The sequence below is a fragment of the Lutra lutra genome, chromosome 11 (genome assembly GCF_902655055.1).
Source record: "Lutra lutra chromosome 11, mLutLut1.2, whole genome shotgun sequence".
Taxonomy (NCBI): domain Eukaryota; kingdom Metazoa; phylum Chordata; class Mammalia; order Carnivora; family Mustelidae; genus Lutra; species Lutra lutra.
In genome coordinates, this window is record NC_062288.1 from 69,650,224 (window position 1) to 69,670,107 (window position 19,884).

Below are 19,884 nucleotides of genomic sequence, written 5' to 3' on the forward strand. Positions count from 1 at the left end.
CTGAAGCATAGCTTTTAACCATTATAATTATTTTTACTGTAAATTTATTGAAAACTTACTATATGCTAGGCATTGCCCCAAGAACTTTCTGTTGAATATCTCCTTTTATCCTCCTGGTAACACCTGAGGGATAAATACAATTATCCCCACTTTACAGATAAACAGGTAGGGAGAAAATACATAGTTTGCCCATGGTTATATTATTGGTAATTGCTCTGAGTCAAACAGTTCATATAAATTTCAACCCGGAACCAAACTTAAAGATCAGAATGGATATAAAACCCCAGATGGAATAGCCCAGCAATTGGAGATGACTCTTTACTAGCTATTTATATCTAGGTCCTAAACTGAAGGACTGGACCCACAAATCCAAAAGTGCTAAAAGATTGCAACCAGCCCATTCTCCATAGCTGTTCATTTTAGGGATATGGAGCCAATTATAAATTATATATATATATATTTTTTTTCTTTTAGGCATACTATTATATCCATTCCCATGTTCACACTACAGTTTAAGGAATAATCTAGAATGGATATACGATGGAGTGGTAGGAAGGTGGTGGTTGTATTTGATGAGTTTTGTCTTCCTTTATCATTCATTAGTCAATTGTACTTATTAATAATTTACCCATATTATACAATACCAGAAGTTTTTGATATTTGGTAGGTAATATGATGTTATCCCAACCTTTATACATTTAAAAATTAAAAAAAAAAAAAAACAGAAAAAATTAAGAGTATAAGAGAAAATGGATATGGATTACTTTATAATTATATAAAAACATTATGGAAATGATTGACATGTGCAAAGCTGCACATTATTTAATGTATACATCTCAACGAATTAGGAATTATCACAACATGGAATTTTCACCACCATCAAGTCTATAACATATCCACCACCTCCCACAGTTTCCTCTAAACCCTATTATTATTGTTATTTCTGTGATATGGACACTTAAGATTTACATCTTAGCAACTTTTAGCTGCACAGTACATAGTTGTTAACTCTAGGCACTATGCTATATAGTAGATCTTTTGAAATTATTTATCCTACATAATTGAAATTTTATTTACTTGTGGCCATCACCTCTCCATTTTCTCCTCTGCCAAGCAACCACCATTCTGCTCTCTCCTTCTATGAGTTGGACTATTTTAGATTCACATGTAAGTGAAGTCATACAGAATTTGTCTTTTTGTCTTAGCTTTTTTCACCTAGCATAATGCTCTTCAGATCCATCTATGTTGTTTCAATTCAGGATTTTCTCATTTTTCCATGCTTAATAATGTCCCATTTTATGCATATATTTTATTTTCAATTATCTATCAGACACATAGGTTGTTTCCATATTTTGGCTATTGTGAATAATCCTGTAAGGAACATGGGAGTGCCATGAAATATCTTTGACATTCTGACTTTAATTGTTTGGATAAATCCTCCAGAAGTGGCAGTTCAGTTCTGGATCATAAGATGTAATTTTTTAATGGAATCTTCGTACTGCTTTCCATAATGGCTGAACTAATTTAAGTCATCCCCAACAGTGTAGCAGAATTGTTTTCTCCACATCTTCACCAACATTTATATCTTGTTTTTTGGATAAAAGCCATCCTAATAAGTGTAAGGTGTCATCTCTTTGTGGTTTTGATTTGTATTTGCCTGGTCGTTAGTGATAAATTCCACTATACATTTTAGTGAGATTTTCCTTTATGTGTCATGTACATCTTTATATTATTTGTAATTCACATATTATACTTTATACTTGTATAAATATACACATTACAAATATACACTTTAGTACTTAGTTTTATGGTCACTTTTATGATCATTACTTAAAATTACGTATATTTTTATACTATTGTGGTAGCAATGATATTATCTTTTATCCCATCTAAGTAACGTGGCTTTATTTATTCAAAAGCAAAGTAGTTTCCCATCAGTTTATAGTTGGTGGATGCTTTGCATTACATTTTAAATGCTGCTCTGGAAATAGGCAATTAGTTATAAACCAGGCCTGCTATTGTCATTTATTGATGAAGAAACACTGATACTGAGTTCCTTCTTTTGTAAATTCGAGATAAGCTGCCTTCCAAAGACATCTAGATAAGAGGAATCAATGTACATTGTCATTTTGACAGGCTATACTCTCCTGTTAGTTTACACATACGCTCAAGGAGAGAAAACTATCAGATACTTTTGCGGATAGTGATGACCAAGAGAGAGAGTCTGGGGTTGGTATCTGAGGACAGCCTGTCAAGGCTGAGTGGAAACACAATCACTTGTTCTAATGCATGCCATTGTCCTACAGGGGGGAGCCATGATGACAGTTGATCCCTCCCTGCAGTTTGAAGTGCTTGCTAATGACCTGACTGCAATTCTCATTCCTCTCAACAAGGATCCTAAATGCTTCCTCAGGCCAGCAAGGTACTGTGAGCTATTTTCATTATATGTGTTTTTAGACCATTACTCCTGTTTTGAAATCACTCTTTTCTGTTGGGGTAGAAACACCAAGGACAATTTATTTGCTCCCAGATGATATGGAGAAAGGACTGGTTCATCTTAGAAGTTGAGTGAAAAGTGATAATTTTTACTATAGACAATTTAAAACTTAGACATCTTGGTGGGGTGGGGAGGATGGTATTAACATAAATACTACTTAATTAACTATAGAGGTATATCCACTATGAATTTCAGCTTTCACAAGGACCCATGAAGCCCAAATCATGGCCTCAGTCTCATGAAATAGCTGTTATTCACAAATCTTTCTTTTTAGGAAGTCAACTTTTCCCCTTCTTATGCTAGAAAAATTTCTAATATTTTTATTACTACATTAAACAAATACAGATATACTTTTACAGACTCAATCATCAGAATCAATGTGTTAGAACCAAGGGTACTAATTATTTTATTCTGAAGTCTGAATTTTTTTATTCTTAAAGAAAAGATAATCTTAATAATTATCAGTTAAAACCAGTAAAACAAGTATAAATACTAACCAAACGTTATTATAAGGGAATTTTAGGTGAATCACAGACTATTTTTACTTACATGAAATAAAGAGCTCGATGGAAAGGAACTTTAGAATAATTAAAGAATAACAAAAAGTGACATAATTACTTGAAACTTTTCCCAGGAAAACAGAAATATTGGTATGTTTAACTTGCAAAGTAACCTAGATTTTCTGCTTTTTAGTCTACATGAGAAAATGTAGTAGATTGATTTTAAGCCTACATGAGAGAATGTGATAGGATGAAGTAGTAAGTGAAGTGTCTTGCCAGGTTCCGCAACTTAGTGCTAAATAAATGTTGAAATATGAATGGTGGTCTCTGACTTCTATTTGCTAAAGATAAAAATTTATGATGCGTGTACTGCCTGATTTTTCTCTTAATACTATTCTTACAGTGTTATAGGACAAAAATGACAAGAATATTGAAAACCCAAAATTATTTTCATTGCTGTTGTGGTTTTATAAGGTAATAGGGATCGTTGTATCACTGATAGAACTAATGGTATCCATGACAATTGTGAGTACTGACTCCATAGATTGATCTTGTCACAATCAATTTTGCATCCTATGGCCTGTTGGGCTAAGTTAGTATAGACATGGTCCATGGAGTGTAAAGTGTTTGATCATCTGATGTAAGGCTAAAGAAACCCATGCCAAAAAGATCTATAATATAAACGTGCTAAAGTTACTTTTATTCTTCTAGATTATTCCCCTTCTCAGTTGTGTTAATTTGTCCAAGGACAAAATAAGATATAAAGAAATAGCCAAGAATTAGTTTTCATAGACTTTGGGGAAATTATTACTGAAAGTGATTATTAGTTCAACCAACAAATCCCACTGGATGGGTTCTAATAAGGATGTGCTTTGTACAGAGATTGAACTTACCAAAAAATTTAAAAAAAATCATCCTGTCAAGGAATAACTTGATCTTTTTCCTTTAGATTATTAATATAAATTGATTTATGGTTTCCTGAACCTGAATTTTAGTTGGTTTTAATTCATTTTTGATAGCATAAAGAAAGAAAACGACTCTTGCTAAATTATTCTTCCTGTTGTTTAATAAGAGTGAGCACTGCACCACGTTATGGCTCCTGAAAATCCATTAGTCAATTGTGAAATATATAATTATAGACTATTATGAAAATAAGAAATTTTTATTACACATATGCTTTTGACAGCCTGCAATTAGTTTAGACTCTCTAATTAACATATGTTTTACTTAATGGTGAGTGATTAGGGATTATCATTTAATTATGGATAATTTCAAATACTCATCTATTTTTTTGCGAATCTTAGAAATAAAAATAATCATTTGTTAAGAGCAAGGAGAGTGTGATTTCATGCTTTGTTTTTGTCCAGTACCGAGAATTATTATGAAATAAGTAGTAATAAAATAGCTTTCCTCTGAGTAAATCGCTGAATATTTCTTGCCATATATATCCTATCACATTTATGAATGCTTTTATGAGTTATTCATGAATAACTTTGCACATAAAGAAGAATCAATAGTACAGAGAACTATAGAAGTGGTTGTGATTTGCATTAATTGAATACCGTTTTTTTCCCAAGTAGTTGTTCTAAACACTTAGATTCATCAATCTACCCTTATTAGAAGAATGTATATTCAGGTTACAGACAAATTATACTTTCTCATGTCATAGTATCTGACCATCTTTGAATAGTTCTTTTGTCTTTGTATAATATTTGATGAGCTCACAAAAGTTTTTCTACTTGGTGGTTTTGCTATATCTAATAAATAAATTTCTATGTTTAGAAAAACATATAAATAGGAAAAACATGAAGCATAATAATCCATTTCTTCCTCTTTATACCAAATGAAACTGCCATCAAATTACAATGCTTTTGAAATGTTCTTAATTGTTTTCTCTTTCTATAAATCTGGAATTAATGAGATTAATTAATACTTATAAAATCAGAATATCTTTATTGAGGTTTATAAGCAAGGGAAGGATATTTAGTAATTTCTTGTAATATCCATCTCAGTATTTATGGTTTAATTTGCATTTTTGACAGAATACATTGCTTTAAAAAAAATCCACATATTAAAAATATAAGTAGAGAGACTCTAATTAAGTTAGGCTGTGTAGATGTTTACTGAAAGTAACTAATGCCCTAAAGCAGATTTTCAAAAAGTGGGGAGAGGGAGTGAGAATGATCTTCTGTGGTTGTATTTAAAACATAAGTAGCCTAGATAACCTAGTTTTTTTTTTTTTTAACAGTCCACACAGTTTATTCCACAATGTAATAGGAGAGAACTTCGATTGCAATAGACATAAGGCAGATACAGGGTAGATCTCTGGAGTACATTCTTTATACAGATGAACAAATAACTTCAGGTTTCACAACATGTGGCAGGCATGATTTGTTGTATACCAACAACCATTCGTTCCTCCCTTCTTCCTTCCTAAAAGAGCCATGATTTTATTAGGGTAAACGATGTGCCTACCCACCCAGGCACTGAAAACCCCATTCCCCTTCGCCAGGTTTCCCAGGCTTGTGAACCGGCACCTTACGAAATAAAAGAAGAAATCTGTGAGGGTCTTTTGAGAAAGACTTTTTTCCCAAATAAAAGACACAGACTTGAAATGCAAAAGCTTTTGCTTCCTACTTTCAGTCTTTGATAGGGAATGAAATATCTGGAATAACAACAGCCACACCATACTTGCTGAGGAAACAACTATGAGGACAAAAAGCTACCATGATAAAAATATCAGTGGGAAAGAACAGAGAGAGCCTGGGACTTTAGACTATATTGCTTCTCTGTTTTGAAACAAACCTCAATGAGAATGTACTGAGTAACTTATTATGGCAGGCAGAGTAATGGTCCCAGAGATGTTTGTACTCTAATCCCTTGGACTTGTGAATATGCTACTCTTTAGGCAGAAGGGACTTTGTCAGTGTGATTAAGATACCTTGAGATAAGGAGATTGTCCTGGATTTTCATGGTGGGCCCAGTGAAATCACAAGAGTCTTTATAAGTGGAAGAGGGAGGCAGAAGAGTCAGAGAGAGTTGTGACTAAAGAAAAATAGTCAAGGGATACATGTGGTTGCCTTTGAAGATATGTAGGAGCAAGGGAATGTTTCTAGGTACTAGAAGGTGTAAGAAAACAGATTTAGCCCAGAATCTCCAAAAAGGAACATACCTCTGTCAACACCTTGATTTTAGCCCTGTAAAACCCATGTTAGAATTTTGACCTACTCTCATGTTTTTCTACTTGGTAAGATAGAACCATAAGATGTTGGTGTTTTAAGTTACCAATGTTGTGGCAATTTATTATAACAGCAGTATACTGCTAGTATATAGCAATATAGAAAACTAACAAACATTAACTACAACTCCAATATTATGACAACTACTAGCAATAATAAAACAGCTAATATTTATTGACCTCTTACCATGCTCCTGCAGCAGAAGAATTTTGCAAAACTCTAATTTAAATCTAACAACAGATTTTTTAGCTCCATTTGAGAGATGTAAAAATTGAGGCTTCAATTAAAAGGTAAGTAAACAGGTTCTGCCTAAGCATCCAGGAAGTCTGACTTCAGCAAATTCTCTCGAGATGACTTTCTATGTGCTTCTTGTTGGGTTAACTATGGGTTAAACAGAATCTCCTTTTGGTTCAGTTCCGGTTATTGGAAAGCTTCCTAAAAGATTCTCTAAGTTTAATATTTATCTAAACAGCAAAATATAAATTATTCTTTTAGAATTATCTTATAGCACTTCAAGATTATAATTCAAGCCACTAATTCTTAATGAGTATAAATGCAGAGGGACAAATGACAAATGTCAGGCCTGGGTCAATTTTAAACAGCTCCTAGGATATAGAGTTGAATCTGAAGCCTCAAACAAATCACCATTTTCTTGTCCCAGATTAATAAAATATATTCCTTAATCAAGTTTTATATTTTTTAGATTTCTATCATCCAGGACTCCCAAATATTTTGATTGAGGTAAAGATGTTTTCATTGTATGCCTAACTCCATCCACCTGCTTTTATCCTCTTACTAAAAAAAATATAATCTGTAATGTTATTTATTTATCTGAGAATAAAGCCATATTACATTTAAGATATAGAAGATATAATGTATTTCTAGTAAACTTGTCTGCACAGTAATTTTTCCTTAATTTCCCCAATGTTTTTCTTAAAATCTTTGCATCTTTAATCCTACCAGAGTTTGCTATTTTTTTAACCTACTTATTGGCCTTCTGAATCTGATGAATCAAATCCACAAACTTTTCCTGAATAGGTCTTTTTTTCTTGATTTACATTGTGTATAATTGTGGGCTGAAATTATTTTTTCTAGATACATTTCTCATTTTCTTGACACCTTTTAATATGTTAATAGCCTTCAACTCCTATTTTTCATTTAGATAATATCTGATGATGACAGCCATTGCAGTATAAATTGTATACTAGGTAGTAAGGAATGCATTTTGACAACTGCTTCTCCACACATTAGGGCTTGTCCATCTTGGCTGAAATCTTTGTCTACCTACCTTAAGTAGGTGGGTACAGAAGATTCCAGCTTCCTGACATTCATTGGAAAGACAATAAAGCAACCAATTTCAGACATCATTCTTAGAGGCTACATAATAATGCTAATGAAAATAATCATGATTATTTTGTGGGGAGCCACAGGACCCACCATTTATCATATCTCCAAGGCTGAAAGATACAGAGACGTATTTAGAACTTCTATGGAATTCCTCAGTCGGTACCCTGTAACCACTACAGGTTTATAAGAGAATTACAAAGGACAAGGCCAGGCCAAAAAAGATACCAAAGGGAACAAAACACTTAGAAATATTGGGGATTTGAACCCAAATTTCTCTGTGGAATTCTCGCCTCAGTGAGTTGATTAATTACTGGTTTGTAAATTATGGTCTCCGGATCAGCAATGTTACTATCACCTGGGAACTTATAGCATTCTACTATAGACTTAGTCAAATTCATGAAGAAGCCCAGGGATCTGTGTTTTCACATTCCCTCTAGGTGACTGTGAGGCATGTCAACATCTGAGACCAATGGATTAGATTCTGGGAAAGCTAGGATTAGAGTCTAGTTCAGGCAATTTTTTGATGCCTCCTTTTCTGTAAGCTGTGCCCCAGCTATCTGGTATCTATTAGAAAGTAGAGTGACCCCCCCCAGGGCAGAGAAGCAGCCATACAACAGGCAAAACAAAAACAAAAGCTTAAAATATTAAAAAAGAGAGAGAGAAAGAGACATTAATAAGAAAAACCCACATAGGCAGAAGCACTTTTAACTTCTTTTCTCATTGAGAACTCTATTCCCCAAAACAGTGAGTAAAAACGGTCCTCAGAGCTGGACCAGCTGGACATATGATGTGATCAAGTTGCTTGCTTTTTTATGAAATGTATTAACATATCAGAGAAGTAAGTTAGAAAAACTGTCAATTAATTCAGGTTTCCACAGATGACTGGTCTTATTCCTAAGAAAGTTGCCACCTTTGTGTGAACAGACAATCCCCCTTACTGTTGCCAATTTATCTTTAAGGAAACTTTTGTGGCTCTCCACACAAGATGTGCTATACAAAAACAGCACACCTACCAAACCCAACTACTTAATGGTTGTAGACAGCTAACAGTTTGAAACTGAATAATGCATGATGTGTGGTGTTTCCTAGGATTGAGTACATATCTATTAACTAAATATTTTTATTATGGTTTGGAACATTGCAGTTTTCTGGTTTTGGAACTTTGTAGTTTGATGATAATATATTTAAATTTCTATTTTATTCACCGCATCTGATTCCTTATTTCAGATTTAAGTGGAGGTGTACAACTTGTATTAATAAAAAACTTGTTTCTGGGGCACCTGGGTGGATCAGTGAGTTAAATGTCTGCCTTCTGCTTGGGTCATGATCCTGGCCGGAGTCCTGGCATGAAACCCCATCAGGCTCCCTGTTCAGCAGGGAACCTGCTTCTCCTCCTCCCTCTGCCTGCCTCTCCCCATCTTGCGCTATCTTTTGTTCTCTATCTCCAAATGAATAATAAAATCTTTAAAACAATGAAAATAAAAAACTTGTTTCTTGTTACTACTACTGAATAAAGACTAAACATATATATGTTTATATATAAATGTATATTTATATAAATATTTTACATTATACAAATATCATTCATATACATATACATATGTGTGTGTGTGTATAGGAAAAGAGCATCAGATTCTTAACTTTGCATGTCATGTATCTCCATTTGTCCTTGTCCAGACTTCCTGTGAACATTCCTCTTAATGGAACGAAAACAAAGACTTTTCACAACTTTTGGGTTGCAGCCCTTTCCTGTAGCTAACAATAATACATGTCATCTTTCCTCAGTAGGCAAACTGTTTGGTGGAAGACTTTTCCAAATTTTCAAGCCTAATACTAGTTGAGGGACTCTCCCTTTTTTATGTAAAGTATTATAGTAGCTTCCCCAGATGGTATCTCTTGTCCCAGTTTTTCCCTTCTGATCCACCTTATTATTAGATAAATGTTTCTAAAATTTCTTTAACTTTCATCAAAACTTTCATAGGTTGTCATTACCTGTGGACTTAGTAATTTCTTTTTTTTTTTAAGATTTTATTTATTTATTTGACACCGAGAGAGTTCACAAGTAGGCAGAGAGGCAGGCAGAGGGAGGGGGAAGTATGTTCCCTGCTGAGCAGAGAGCCCATGCTGGGCTCCATCCCAGGACCCTGAGATCATGACCTGAGACCAAGGCAGAGGCTTAATCTACTGAGCTACCCAGGCACCCTGGACTTAGTCATTTCTATTTCATATCTTTAAAAACAAAAACAAAACCAAAATTGTATTTTTTAGGATATTTATTTATTTATATGACAGAAAGGAGTACACGGGGGTTGGTAGGGAAGCGGCAGGCAGAGGGAGAAGGAGAAGCAGGCTCCCTGTAGAGCAGGGAGCCTAACGAAGCACTCGATCCCAGGACCCAAGCTGAAGGTAGATGCTTAACTGACTGAGCCACCCAGGCACTGCAACTATTTCATTTCTTACATTATATCTAGATTTTGGAAAACACACAAGTATAGGTATGCATGCTCATGTTGGATTGAGAGTGTCCTTTTCTTCTTGGTTTGCTAAGAAATTTATTTTAATAGTGTTTGGTCTGGAAAAGCACATCTGTGTAAATAATCATATTTCCCTGTTTATTCTCTTAAGATGGAGAACACTTGTTTTCAATTATTAAAGCATCTTTGAATTCCTAGAATAAAAGCCACTTACTCATGGTATCTTTTTATAATACATGTTGTGGACCCAGATATTTTGTTAAAAATTTTTGTTTCTGTTCATAAGGCATACTGACTTGTTTTTAGGTGTCTTTTCTTTCTTTGTGTAATGCTTTTACCTGCTTTGCACCAGTTTCATACTGGTCTGGTTCTGACTTCCATAAAATGATTTAAAAAGTGTTCCCCTTCTATATTCTCGAAATAATTTGTGTGTAGAATTGCTGTTGTATTTTCTTTAAATGTTGTAGATTATAACAAAGAAGCTATTTGGGCCTAAAATTTGCCTGTGGAAAGATTTTAATTGCATTTTCAATTTTTTTTAAAGATTTTTATTTATTTGAGAGAGATCACAAGCAGGCAGAGAGGCAGGCAGAGAGAGAGGAGGAAGCAGGCTCCCCACTGAGCAGAGAGTCCAATGCGGGGCTCAATCCCAGGACCCCGGGACCATGACCTGAGCCAAAGGCAGAGGCTTTAACACATTGAGCCACCCAGGCGCTCCTGTATTTTCAATTTTTATTTTTATTTTATTATTTATTTATTTATTTTTAAGATTTTATTTATTTATTTGACAGATAGAGATCGCAAGTAGGCAGAGAGGCAGGCAGAGAGAGAGGGGGAAGTAGGCTCCCTGCCGAGCAGAGAGCCCAATGTGGGGCTCGATCCCAGAACCCTGGGATCATGACCCGAGCTGAAGACAGAGGCTTTAACCCACTGAGCCACCCAGATCCCCCTGTATTTTCAATGTTTTATAGATATGTGGCTACTCATATTTTCTCTAAGTTCTTTTTTCACTTTTGGTAATTTGCATCTGTCAAGGAATTTACTCGTTTTGCCTAAACTGACATAAAATTTTTCAAAATATTTCTTTAGCATCCTTTCAGTGACTGTAGAATTTGTAGAGATATGCCATCTTTTATTCCTGATATAGACCTTTTTTTCTTTGTTGGTCAAGCTAGGGGTTTATCAATGTAAATGATTTTTCTAAAAAAAAATTGCTTTTGATTTCATTAAGTTTCTCTTTTTCCTTTTATTGATTTACTTTATGTTTCCTTAATTTCTCCTTTGCAAGCTTTTGTGATTGAAGCTTTGATGATTTTAGGCTTTCCTTACTTTTTAATATAAATGTTTAAAGCTATAAATTTCCCTCTAACTACTGCTTTATTTACATCTCACAGTGGTTTACATGTTTTCTTTTATTATAATTTGTACAAAATATTTTGTAATATGCTTTATGACTTTTCTGATCTTTGGGTTATTTGATGTAGTGCTGTTAATTTTCAAAATACTTGTTAGTATTCCCTGGAACTAAAAAAAAAAAAATCATGTTGCTTACTTAATTATGCTGTAGTTAGAGAGCTTACTCAATTTGAGTTCAGTATTTTTATATTTATTGAGACTGTTTTCATGGTCCTACAGATTTATCTTTTCTTGGTAAATGTCCCATTTGCACAAAAAATATCAGATTCAGTGTTCAGTGAATATTAATTATATCAAGTTAGTTGATAGTGTGATTCAATTTTTCTTTGATCTTGAATTTTTACAATTATTTCTAATGATTACTGAACAAAATGTGTTGAAGTCATCATTCAAGAATGGTACCAACACATGTATATTATTATGTTTTCTTAATGAATGCTTCCTTTTATTACTAAGAAATTTGTCTCTATCCTTGATAATTTCTTGTCCTGCAATCTACTTTGTCTGATATTTATATACCCACTTCCACCTTCCTTATGATTAACATTTTTGTAGCATGTCTTTGTTCATCCTTTTACTTTTAAGCTATGTATGTCTTTACATTTAAAGGACATTTTTGTAAGAAAAAGAAAAAACAACAACATTTCTTGTGGACAGATATTTTGATCATGCTTATGGTCCAGTCTAATAATTTCTATCTTTTAATCTATTTGTTTGGTCCATTTATATTTAATGTAAAATATGATGTAATTGAATTTAAATGCAAAACAATATCTGTTTTCTCTTCATACCATTGTGGGTTTTGTTATTGTTGCTATTCCTTTTTCTCTCTTTTCCTGCTTTCCCTTGCATTGAATATTTTTTTGTCTTTCATTTTAAATGTATTATTGAAGTATAATTTATAACTCTTTATTTCATCTATATTTTATTGGTTGTTGTAGGGTTTAGAGTAACCTTCTTCATCTTATCAGATTGTACTAAAAAACATGATAACACTTCACATATATTGTAAAAACTTCAAGACAATTTGTTTCTAGTCCCCCCCCTATTCTTTATACTTTTTGTAATACATTTTATTTCTACCTAGGGAATAACCCTGTAATACATTGTTATTCCTTCATCTTTTATCTCTCAAAGAAATTTTAAAATGTGAACAAAAGGGTACCTGGGTGGCTCAGTCATTTAAGTGGCCTATTCTTTTTTTTTTTTTTTTTTTTTTTTTTTTTTTTACATATAATGTATTATTTGTTTCAGGGTACAGATCTGTGATTCATCAGTTTTACACAATTCACATCACTCACCATAGCACATAACCTCCCCAGTGTCCATCACACATTCTTCCCACTCCTCTTCCCTCCAGGAACCCTCAGTTCCTTTCCTGAGAATAGAGTCTTTTATGGTTTTTCTCCCTCTCTGCTTTCATCTTGTTTCATTTTTCCCTCTCTTCTCCTATAATCCTCTGTATTGTCTCTCAAATTCCTCATATCAGTGAGATCATATGATAATTGTATTTCTTTGATAGACTTATTTCACTTAGCATATTATCCTCTAGTTCCATCCACATTATTGCAAATGGCAATATTTCAGGGGTTTTGAAGGCTGCATAGTATTCCAGTGTGTGTGTGTGTGTGTGTGTGTGTGTGTGTGTGTGTGTGTGTGTATACCACTTCTTTATCAATTCATCTGTTGATGGACATCTAGCCTCTTTCCATAGTTTGGCTGTTGTGGACATTGCTGCTCTAAATACTCAGGGGCACGTGCCCCTTCGGATCACTACATTTGTATCTTTAGGGTAAATATGCAGTAGTGCAGTTGCTAGGTTGTAGGGTAGCTCTGTTTTCAACTTTTTTAGGAACCTGCATACTGTTTTCCAGAGTGGCTGCACTAGCTTGCATTCCCACCAACAGTGTAGGAGGGTTCCCCTTTCTCCACATCCTTGCCAACATCTGTCATTTCCCGACTGGTTTTAGCCATTCTGACTGGTGTGAGGTGGTATCTCATTGTGCTTTTGATTTCTATTTCCCTGATGGTGAGTGATGTGGAGCACTTTTTCATGTGTCTGTTGACCATCTGGACGTCTTCTTTGCCGAAATGTCTGTTCATGTCTTCTGCCCATTTCTGGATTGGATTCTTTGTTCTTTGGGTATTGAATTTGATAAGACCTTTAAACATTTTGGATACCCGTCCTTTATCAGATACATCATTTGCAAATATCTACATCCCATTCTGTTGGTTGTCTTTTGCTTTTTTTGGCTATTTACTTTGCTGTGAAAAAGCTTTTTACCTTAATGAAATCCCAGTAGTTCATTTTTGCCTTTGCTTCCCTTTACTTTGGCAATGTTTCTAGGAAGAAGTTGCTGTCGCTGAGGTTGAAGAGGTTGCTGCCTGTATTCTCCTCAAGGATTTTGATGGATTCCTATCTCACATTGAGGTCTTTCATCCATTTTGCATCTAATTTTGTGTGTGGTGTAAGGAAATGCTCCAGTTTCATTCTTCTGCGTGTGGCAGTCCAATTTTCCCAACACCTTTTGTTGAAGATACCGTTTTTGTTCCATTGAACATTATTTCTTGCTTTGCCAAAGATTAGTTGACCATAGAGTTGAGGGTCCATTTCTGGGCTCTCTGCTCCATTCCATTGATCTATGTATCTGTTTTTGTGACAGTGCCATATTGACTTGATGACAGCTTTGTACTAGAGCTTGAAGTCTGGAATTGTGATGTCACCAACTTTGGCTTTCTTTTTCAACATTCCTCGGCTATTCAGGTCTTTTCTGGTTCCATATAAATTTTAGGATTATTTGTTCCATTTCTTTGAAAAAAATTGATGGTGTTTTGATAGGGAGTGCATTAAATGTGTACATTGCTTTAGATAGCATAGACATTTTTACAATATTTGTTCTTTTAATCCATGAGCATGGAATGTTTTTCCATTTCTTTGTGTCTTCCTTGATTTCTTTCATGAGTACTCTATATCTTTCTGAGTACAAGTTCTTTGCATCTTTGATTAGATTTATTCTTAGGTATCTTACGGTTTTGGATGCAACTGTAAATGGGATCGGATCCTTAATTTCACTTTCTTCTGTCTTGTTGGTGTATAGGGATGCAACTGAATTCTGTGCATTGATTTTATATCCTGACACTTTACTGAATTCCTGTATGAGTTCTAGCAGTTTTGGAGTGGAGTCTTTTGGGTGTTCCACATAAAGTATCATATCTGCAAAGAGTGAGAGTTTGACTTTTTTGCCAATTCGGATGGCTTTTATTTCTTTTTGTTGTCTGATTGCTGAGGCTAGGATTTCTAGTATTTTGCTGAATAGCAGTGCTGATAGTGAACAGCCCTACCTTAGGGGAAAAGCTCTTAGTTTTTCCCCATTGAGAATGATATTCACGGTGGGTTTTTCATAGATTGCTTTTATGTTATTGAGCTATGTACTTTCAATCCCTACACTGTGAAGAGTTTTGATCAAGGAAGGATGTTCATACTTTCTCTGCATCTATTGAATGGATTATATGGTTCTTGTTCTTTCTTTTCTTGGTTTATCTCATTGATTGATTAGTGGGTGTTGTACCAACCTTGCCTCCTAGAGATAAATCCCATTTGGTCGTGGTGAATAATCCTTTAATGTACTGTTGGATGCTATTAGCTAGTATTTTGGTGAGAATTTTTGTACCCGTGGTCATCAGGGATATTGGTCTGTAATTTTTTGATGGGTCTTTGTCTGGTTTTGGGATCAAGGTAATGCTGACCTCATAAAATGTGTTTGGAAGTTTTCCTTCTATTTTTATTTCTTGGAACAGTTTCAGGAGAATAGGTATTAATTTTTCTTTAATGTTTGGTAGAATTCATCTGGGAAGCCATCTGGCCCTAGTCTCTTGTTTGTTGAGAGATTTTTTATGACTGTTTCAACTTCCTTACTGGTTATGTGTCTGTTCAGGCTTCCTATTTCTTCCTATTTCAGTTTTGGTAGTTTATATGTCTCCAGAAATGCATCCATTTCTTCCAGATTTTCAAATTTGCTGGTGAATAGTTACTTCTAATATATTCTTATAATTGTTTGTATTTCTTTGGTGTTGGTTGTGATCTTCCCTCTTATGTTCATGACTTTATTAATTTGGGTCCTTCCCCCCCCCCCCCCTCTCTCTTTTTTTTTTTTTTTTTTTTTTTTTGGTAAGTCTGGCCAGGGGTTTATCAATCTTACTTGTTCTTTCAAAGAACAACCCCCTTGTTTCATTGATTCTACTGTTCTTTTGGTTCTATTCCATTGATTTCTGTTCTTATCTTTATTATTTCTCTTCTCCTGCTGGGTTTAGGCTTTCTTTCCTATTCTTTCTCCAACTCCTTTAGGTGTAGGGTTAGGTTGTATATTTGAGACCCTTTCTTGTTTCTTGAGAAAGTCTTGTGTTGCTATATGCTTTCCTCTCAGGACTGCCATTGCTTTATGCCAAAGATTTTGAACAGTTGTGTTTTCATTTTAATTTGTTTCCATGTATTTTTAAAATTGTTCTTTAATTTCCTGGTTGACCCTTTAATTCTTTAGTAGGATATTTTTTAGCCTTCTTCTATTTGAATTTTTTCCAACTTTCCTCTTACAGTTGAGTTCTAGTTCCTAAGCATTGTGGTCTGAAAATATGCGGCAAATGATCCCAGTCTTTTGGTACTGGTTGATACCTGATTTATGACCCAGGATGTGATCTATTCTGGAGAATGTTCCATGTGCACTAGAAAAGAATGTGTATTCTGTTTGGGGGGATGGAATGTTTTGAATATATTTGTGATGTCCATCTCATCCAGTGTTTCATTTAAAGCCTTTATTTCCTTGTTGGTCTTTTCTTAGATTATCTGTCCATATCAGTGAGGTGGGTGTTCAAGTCCCCTCCTATTATTGTATCACTGTTGATGTGTTTCTTTGTTTTTGTTATTAATTGGATTATACAATTGGCTGCTCCCATGTTAGGGGCATAGGTATTTAAAATTGTTAGATCTTCTTGTTGGACAGATTCTTTAACTATGATATAATGCCTTTTCTAATCTTTTTTTATAGTCTTTAGCTTAAAATCTAATTCATCTGATAAAAGGATTACCACCCCAGTTTCCTTTTGATGTCCATTAGCATGGTAAATGGTTTTCCACCCCCTCACTTTAAATCTGGAGGTGTCTTTGGGTCTAAAATGAGTCTCTTGCAGACAGCATATCAATGGGTCCTGTTTTTTTTTATCCATTCTGATACCCTGTGTCTTTTGATGGGGGCATTTAGCCAATTTACATTCAGGGTAACTATTGAAAGATAGGAATTTAGTGCCATTGTATTGCCTGTAAGGTGACTGTTACTGTATATTGTCTCTGTTTCTTTTTTGGTCTACTACTTTTAGGCTCTTTCTTTGCTTAGAGGACCCCTTTCAATGTTTCCTGTAGGGCTTGTTTGTGTTTGCAAATTCTTAGTTTTTGTTTGTCCTTGAAGCTTTTTATTTCTCCTTCTATTTTCAATGACAACCTAGCTGGATATAGTATTCTTGGCTGCATATTTTTTCTTGTTTAGTGCTGTGAATATATCATGCCAGTCCTTTCTGGCCTGCCAGGTCTCTGTGGACAATTATGCTGCCAATCTAATATTTCTAAGGTTGGATGTTGGATGGACCTCTTGCCTGAGCTGTTTTCAGGATTTTCTCTTTGTCTCTGAGACTTGTAACTTTTACTATTAGATGATGGGGTCTTGACCTATTTTTATGATTTTGAGGGGGTTTCTCTGTGTCTCCTGGATTTTGATACTTGTTCCCTTTGTTTCCCTTAGGGAAATTCTCTGCTATAATTTGCTCCAATATATCTTCTGCCCCTCTTTCTCTTTCTTCTTCCTCTGGGATCTCAATTATTCTAATATTGTTTTATCTTATGGGATCACTTATCTCTCAAATTCTCCCCCATGATCCAGTAGTTGTTTATCTCTCTTTTTCTCAGCTTCTTTATTCTCCATCATTTGGTCTCCTATATCATAATCTCTCTTCTGCCTTATTTATCCTAACACTAAGAGCCTCCATTTTTTTATTGAACCTCATTAATAACTTTTTAAAATTTCAACTTGGTTAGATTTTAGTTCTTTTATTTCTCCAGAAAAGGGTTTTACTTCTCCAGAAGGGGATTCTCCAGTATGTTCTATGCTTTTTTCAAGCCCAGCTTGTATCTTTATAATTGTCATTCTGAACTCTGGTTCTGACATCTTACTAATGTCTGTATTGATTAGGTCTCTAGCAGCCAGTACTGCCTCTTGGGGTTTTTTTTGTTGTTGTTTTTTGGTTTGTTTGTTTTTTTGTTTTGTTTTTTTGAGGCGAGTTTTTGGTTTTTTTCATTTTGTCCAGAGAAGAATAGAGGAATGAGAGAGCAAAATGCTAAAAGGGTTAAAACGACCCCAGAAAAATATACACTAACTCAGTCAGAGAAGAACCAAAACTGAGGGGAAAAGAAAGGAAAAAATACATATTAGAGTGGTGAATAGAACATAGCCACACACATGGTTTTGGGTATCTTTTGGTCTGTTAGAAGAAACTCCCTGCCCAAATTTTAAAGAAAAACACATATTTATATACAAAACCAAGGGTAAACATGATGAAAGAACGGAATATGACCGTAAAGATGAAAATTTTAAAAGATTTTTAAAAAGGAATTGATACGATAAGAAGTTAGTTGAAAAAAGAAAGAAAAGGTCACCTGGGTGGCTCAGTGGGTTAAGCCTCTGCCTTCGGCTCAGGTCATGATCTCAGGGTCCTGGGATCGAGTCCCGCATCGGGCTTTCTGCTCAGCAGGGAGCCTGCTTCCCTTCCTCTCTCTCTGCCTGCCTCTCTGCCTACTTGTGATCTCTGTCTGTCAAATAAATAAATAAAATCTTTTAAAAAAAAGAAAGAAAGAAAGAAAAAAGCAAGAACATTACCAACGTGGAGACTAGAACAAAGCCATATGCTAGATTTAAGGTATATTTTTTTGTCTTTTAGAAGAAACTGTATCCCAAAATTTTAAAGAAAGAAAAACCTGTATGTATACAAAAAAATAAATTTAAGGGGCGCCTGGGTGGCTCAGTGGGTTAAGCTGCTGCCTTCGGCTCAGGTCATAATCTCAGGGTCCTGGGATCGAGCCCCGCATTGGGCTCTCTGCTCAGTGGGGAGCCTGCTTCTTCCTCTCTCTCTGCCTGCCTCTCTGCCTACTTGTGATCTCTCTCTGTCAAATAAATAAATAAAATCTTTAAAAAAATAAATAAAAAATAAATAAATTTAAATACAATGACGAGATAGAATATGACTATAAAAATGAACATTAAAGATTTTTTTAAAAGGTATTGGTAAGACAAAATAGTTAAAATAGGATAAAGTAGGAAAGAGGAAAATTTTTTAAAAAGGAAAGAAATAACAAAAATTTTAAAAATTTAACTTGGAAAGACTGAAGAATCATGGAAAATAGCCATGAATTCAATGTGTTGTATTCCCCTAGCACTGGTGTTTTACAGTTCTCATTGATCACAAACTTGGTCTTAGCTGGATGTTCTTGGTCTTCTGGGGGAGGGGCCTCTTACAGTCTCAGTTGTCTTTGCCCAAGGCAGAATTGCACCACCGTTGCTAGGAGCCAGGGTAAGTAATCTGCTCCAGTTTGCTCTTGGTAGCTTTTGTTCCCTGAGTGCTTTTTGTACAGCCTCGGAGGACAAGAATGAAAATTACGCCCTCCCAATCTCCAGCCCCCGAGGAGCTGAAAGCTGGGGGCCTCTGTCTTGTGTACCCTCAGAGAAAAGCAGTCAGTCACTCCACTCTCCCTTGTCTCTGACTGTACCACGAGCTCACCCAGCCTATGACACAACGTTTCTATCTCTGGCACATAGCCCCACTTGGATTCTCCAAACCCTGCAATTCCTGCAGTGTGTTCCTGTACCCCTCACCCCAGGGGAGGAAGGAGGGGGAGTCTCTCTGGGTCTGTCACTTGTAGGATCCCTGCTCAAAGAGCAGTGGTCTGGCTATGCCAGGGATCACAATTTATGGCAATCCTGAGCTGAAAGCTCACTCCTAGGCTCCATCTTTGCAGCAGGCTTTCCTGCTCTGATACCTTGGAGTTCTGCCACACTAGGCACCCCTGGTCTTTCTGTGACCCTGAGGGTCCTGAGACCACACTGTCCCAGTGAGGATTCCACCCCCTGCTTAGCTATGGAGTGTCATCCCTCAGTGGAGCAGACTTCTAAAAGTTCTTATTTTGTGTTCTGCTGCTCTACTGCTTTTCTGGAGCTGGCCCCTGCCCCTGAGGTCTATCTTCCACTATATTGCTTTGGATTCAATTATCCACATGTCCTACTTTTGAGAAAGTGTTGCTTTTCTGTTCATTCTCTTTCCTTCTATCCCTACCCCTTTAAAATAAATAAATCTTTAAAGAAAATGTACAAGAT